The sequence below is a fragment of the Lonchura striata genome, chromosome 32 (genome assembly GCF_046129695.1).
Source record: "Lonchura striata isolate bLonStr1 chromosome 32, bLonStr1.mat, whole genome shotgun sequence".
Lineage (NCBI taxonomy): Eukaryota > Metazoa > Chordata > Aves > Passeriformes > Estrildidae > Lonchura > Lonchura striata.
Genome location: NC_134634.1, coordinates 3063687 through 3069699, shown reverse-complemented (window position 1 = coordinate 3069699; position 6013 = coordinate 3063687).

The window sequence follows — 6013 nt, the reverse complement described above, 5'->3', positions numbered from 1 at the left end:
ACTCAGTGTCCCAGGAATTCCCACAGTGTCCCCAGAATTCCCGGTCACTCAGTGTCCCCTGTGATTCCCGGTCACTGGGTGCCCCTTTTTCTTCCTCAAACAACAACAAAAAGAGAGTTTATACAGACTTTGATATTAATATATATCTATTTAATAACTTTATTTGGAAGCAGTGAAATCACAAGCTTCTCTTTTTTTCTGGAAATAAGATGGAAGATGGAGTTTACTCCTTGCCGAAGGTTTAGGTTATCCAACCTAAACTGGTTTTTTTTTATTTTTTTTTTTATTTTTTACAGCAGAGAAACAAAAACGTCCTGGCACAGAAGTTAATTTTATATAAATATAAAATAGCTGGATAATGTTTATCCTTTATTTTTCTATGTAGGCAGTTGGGTGGTTTTAAAATGCTTTTACAGCTGGGTGCAAAGCTGTTTAAAAAGGGCTCAGTTCTTCCCTCCTGTGAGGAAGACCCAAAATCACTGATTTTATGGCCAGATTGGCTTTAATTTCCCAGGTGGTGGCCTGGCTCCTCCTCTGGGTGTCAAGGTACTTGGAAACCCTTGAGGGGACAAGGAATGGGGACATGGCTTTGGGAACACGCGGGGCATCCCAAAATCCCAAATCTCAATTCCATTTTTATTTTTTTTTGGTAACTCTTGAAAATGTAGATTTTTAACCAATCTGATTTTACAATGGAAACTTGCTAAAGGTGCATTTTTATGGGGTGGGACAGCTGACCAGTGGAGTTTATTCCCAATTTTCCTCTCTGAAGCCCTGATCCCATTCCAGGCCCTCTCCTGGGATCCCCGGGGGGTTTCCTGCTCCCAGGAAAGGGAAATCCTGGAGCTGCTGTTTACAGAGTCCCTGGCAGCTCCAGAAACAGCCCCAAATCCTTGGGCAATTCCCAGTGCAGATCCAAAGGCACCTCCCAGCCCTGCCTGCTGCTCAGCCCTGTCCAGGAGGGACGAAAATCCCACCTGAGGGACAAAAATCCCACCTGGAGGGACGAAAATCCCACCTGGAGGGATGAAAATCCCACCTGGAGGGACAAAATCCCAACCTGGAGGGACAAAATCCCACCTGGAGGGACAAAATCCCACCTGGAGGGACAAAATCCCACCTGGAGGGACAAAATTCCACCTGGAGGGACAAAATCCCACCTGAGGGACAAAAATCCCACCTGGAGAGATAAAATCCCACCTGGAGGGACAAAAATCCCACCTGGAGGGACAAAAATCCCACCTGAGGGACAAAAATCCCACCTGGAGGGACAAAAATCCCACCTGGAGGGACAAAAATCCCACCTGGATGGACAAAATCCCACCTGGAGGGACAAAAATCCCACCTGGAGGGACAAAAATCCCACCTGGAAGGACAAAAACCCAACCTGGAGAGGGAAAACCTGACCTGGAGGGACAAAAATCCCACCTGGAAGGACAAAAACCCAACCTGGAGGGACAAAATTCCACTTGGAGGGACAAAATTCCACCTGGAGAGGGAAAACCAAACCTGGAGGGACAAAAATCCCACCTGGAGAGGGAAAACCAAACCTGGAGAGGGAAAATCCCACCTGGAGAGGGAAATCCCGACCTGCAGGAGCTCCTCATTCCCCGAGTTTGGTTTTCCTGCTTGGAATGCTGAGTGGGAAGGGTGGAAGCCTCCCTGCTCCAGCTGGGAATGGTTTTCCAAACCAAATTCCATCCTTCAGCTGCTCCTCTGGGACTTCCCAAGGGAGTTTGGAATCCTGGATGTGCAAATTCCAGTTCCAGGGTCCATGCCCCAATGGGAATTGCTCTTCCCAAAGCAAATTCCATCCTTTAACTGCTCCCTTGGGAGATCAGGAGGGAATTTTGGGATCCTGGAAGTGCAAATTTGAGTAACAGGATTCATTTCCCATTTGGGAATGGCTCTTCCAAAGCAAATTCCATGCTTTAACCTCTTACTTGGAAGATTTGGAGGGATTTTGGGATCCTGGATTTTCAAATTCCAGGGTCCATTTCCCATTTGAATCCAGGGATAAATTCCATTCTTCCCAAACCAAATTCCATCTGTCAGCTGCTCCTTTGGGAGTTCCCAAGGGATTTTTGGGATCCTGGATGTGCAAATTCCAGTTCCAGGGTCCATTTCCCATTTGGGAATGGCTCTTCCCAAACCAAATTCCATCTGTCAGCTGCTCCTCTGGGAGTTCCCAAGGGATTTTTGGGATCCTGGATGTGCAAATTCCAACTCCAAGGTCCATTTCCCATTTGAATCCAGGGATAAATTCCATCCTTCCCAACCCAAATTTCATTTTGGGAATTTGAAGGGATGTGGGGATTGTGGATGTTCAAATTCCAGGGCCCATTTCCCATTTGAATCCAGGGATAAACTCCATCCTTCCCCAACCAAATTTCATTTTGGGAATTTGAAGGGATTTGGGGATTGTGGATGTTCAAATTCCAGGGCCCATTTCCCATTTGAATCCAGGGATAAACTCCATCCTTCCCCAACCAAATCCCATCCTTGGGCAGCCAAGGAGGGATTTTTGGGATCTCTGGGGCTGGAATGTGCCCCTGGAGCTGTGCCATGCCCCAGGTCTGGTTTTGGGGGTGACCCCGAGCAGATCTGATCCTTTTCCCACAATTTTTGGAGCAGGAAAATGCAGGATCCCCCCTCGGGGTGCCGCGTGTGCCTTGTGGGAAGGATCCCGGTGTGAAATGAGCTTTTTGCTGCTTTTTTTGTGTGTCTTAACCCGAATTAAATCCCTCCACCAAAGGCTCCCTGTGCCTTAAAACGGGAAAATCCCGCCGGATTCTCCCGGATTTGCTGGGATTGGAGCAATCAGAGCTGGAATTGCTCCTCGAGAAACTGGAGAGTCACTCCCAGAGCCAGAACAGCCGGGAAAATTCCCGAGGAGAGGGAATTTGGGGAATTTAATGCTGAAGAGCCAAAACGTGGGAGAATTCCAGCTTTTGGTGCAGCCTCTGGAATTCCTCCTCTTCTTACGGATTCTCCTTGGATATTTCTGCCTTGGGAGAAGCTGAGCTCCTCCTTGGAGTAACCTTGGAGTAACCTTGGAGTAACCTTGGAGTAGGGACTGGCAAGGGGATTTTGGGAATCCCAGGAGAGGGGGAGATCCCGAGGGATGGGAACAGAAATGATCAGCCAGGATCTGTTGGGAATTCTCTCCTCCTCCGGCTGGGAGTGGGGAAATCCCTCCTGGGAAAAGGAAATTCCCTTCTGGGAAAAGGGAAATCCCTTCTGGGAAAGGAAAATCCCTCCTGGGAAAAGGAAAATCCCTCCTGGAAAAAGGAAAATCCCTCCTGGAAAAGGAAAATCCCTCCTGGAAAAAGGAAAATCCCTCCTGGAAAAGGGAAATCCCTTCTGGAAAAGGAAAATCCCTCCTGGAAAAAGGGAAATCCCTCCTGGGAAAGGAAAATCCCTCCTGGAAAAAGGAAAATCCCTCCTGGAAAAAGGAAAATCCCTTCTGGAAAAAGGAAAATCCTTTCATGGAGGAGGGAAATCCATTCTGGAAAAATGAAAATCCCTTCTGGAAAAAGGAAAATCCCTTTTGGAAAAAGGAAAATCCTTTCTAGGAGGAGGGAATCCCATCCTGAGAAGAGAAAAATCCATTCTGGAAAAAGGAAAATCCCTTGTGGAAGGAGGAAAATCCTTTCTGGGAGGAGGGAAATCCGTTCTGGAAAAAGGAAAATCCCTTCTGGGAAAAGGAAAATCCTTCTGGAAAAATAAAAATAATTTCTGGGAGGAGGGAAATCCTTCTGGAAAAAGGAAAATTCCTCCTGGGAAAAGGAAAATCCTTTCTGGAAAAAGGAAAATTCCTTCTGGAAAAAGGAAAATCCCTTCTTGGAGGAGGGAAATCCATTTTGGGAGGAGGGAAATCCACTCGGATGCTCCTGGGTATCCCAAAATCCCAGCCCAGTTCCCGTCATTCCAGAGGTCTCACCTGCAGCAGGAATATTTTTTATTTCCAATTTCCCAGCTGCTGGCTCTGCAGGGAAATCCCTTCCCAAATCCCTCCCCCATCCCAAAAATCCCTGCCGAGTTTGCCTTTGGAAGCTGTGCTGCAATTCTGAGCTGAAATCCTGGATTTTAGTGATTTTAGCGATTTTAGCGATTTTAGCTCAGTCTCTGACCCACAAACGCACAAAGTTCTTTAAGGGAGGGTGAGGAACTTTTCCAGTTCTTAATCCCTTTTTTTTTTTTTTTTTTTCCTTTGGATTTTTTGCCTTGGCAAAAATAAAATAAAATTTAAAAAAATAAATAAATAAATAAAAAGTTTTCTTCACTGTTTACCAATGCAGGATCCGGGTGTGAAATGCTGCTACAGTTGTGTCACTGGAGCTCGAGGAAATAATAAAAATATAAAATATCCTGATTTTTTTGTTGTATTTTTGGAGTCGGTGGTTGTTTTTCCTTGGGAATGAGGGAGGAGCTGGCTCATCCTCGAGGGAATGGTGCCTTCTAGCGATGCTCCTCGGGAGGAAAAAATTCCCCTGGGAGGGAAAAAAATCCAATTTGGGAAAAGGAAAATCAATCCTGGGAGGAGGGAAATCCATCCTGGGAGGAGGAAAATCTGAACTGGGATGGGGAAAATCCAATTTGGGAAAAGGAAAATCCATCCTGGGAGGAGGAAAATTCTCCTGGGAGGGGAAAAATCCATTTTGGGAAAAGGAAAATCCATCCTGGGAGGAGGAAAATCCATCCTGGGAGGACGGAAATTTCCCTGGGAGGAGGAAAATCTGAACTGGGAGGGGAAAAAATCCAATTTGGGAAAAGGAAAATCCATCCTGGGAGGAGGAAAATTCTCCTGGGAGGGGAAAAATCCATTTTGGGAAAAGGAAAATCCATCCTGGGAGGAGGGAAATCCATTCTAGGAGGAGGAAAATTCACTCTGGGATGGAGAAAATCCATCCTGGGAGGAGGGAAATTCCCCTGGGAAAAGGAAAATTCTTTCCAGGAGGCGGAAAATCCATTCTGGGAGGAGGAAAATTCTCCCGGGAGGGGGAAAATTCCTTCGAGGAGGAAGAAAATCCATTTTGGGTAAAGGAAAATCCATCCTGGGATGAGGAAAATTTCCCTGGGAAAAGGAAAATCTGAACTGGGAGGAGGAAAATCCATTTTAGAGGCAGGAAGATTCTTCTGGAAGGAGGAAAATCCATCCCGGGAAAAGGGAAATTCCCCTGGGAAAAGGGAAATCCTTCTGGGAGGGGGAAAATTCCTTCTAGGAGGAAGAAAATCCATGATGGCAGGAAGAAAATCCATGATGGGAGAAGGAAAATCCATTTTGGGAGGGGGAAAATCCATTTTGGGAGGGGAAAATCCATTCTGGGATCAGAAAATCCATTTTGGGATCAGAAAATCCATTTTGGGAGGGGGAAAATCCATTTTGGGAGGAGGAAAATCTATTTTGGGAGGGGAAAATCCATTTTGGGAGGGGAAAATCCATTTTGGGAGGAGGAAAATCTATTTTGGGATCAGAAAATCCATTTTGGGAGGGGGAAAATCCATTCTGGGATCAGAAAATCCATTTTGGGAGGGGAAAATAAATTTTGGGAGGGGAAAAATCCATTTTGGGAGGGGAAAATCCATTTTGGGAGGAGGAAAATCCATTTTGGGATCAGAAAATCCATTTTGGGAGGAGGAAAATCTATTTTGGGATCAGAAAATCCATTTTGGGAGGGGGAAAATCCATTTTGGGAGGGGGAAAATTTATTCTGGGAGGGAAAAATAAATTTTGGGAGGGAAAAATAAATTTTGGGAGGAGGAAAATCCATGTTGGGAGGAGTTTTCCAGCCTGGCGCCGCTCCCGGGGCTCCTCTAGGAGCCGCTGGAGAGTTTCTGATCTCTCCTGGCCGGGAATTTGAATTCCCTGGAAGTTGAATTCCCTGGAATTTGAATTTCCTGGAATTTAATTCCCTGAAATTTGAATTCCCTGGAAGTTGGACTCCCTGGAATTTGAATTTTTGCTGCATGTTCTGTGCCACGGATATTCCCATTCCACAGGGGCAGCAGG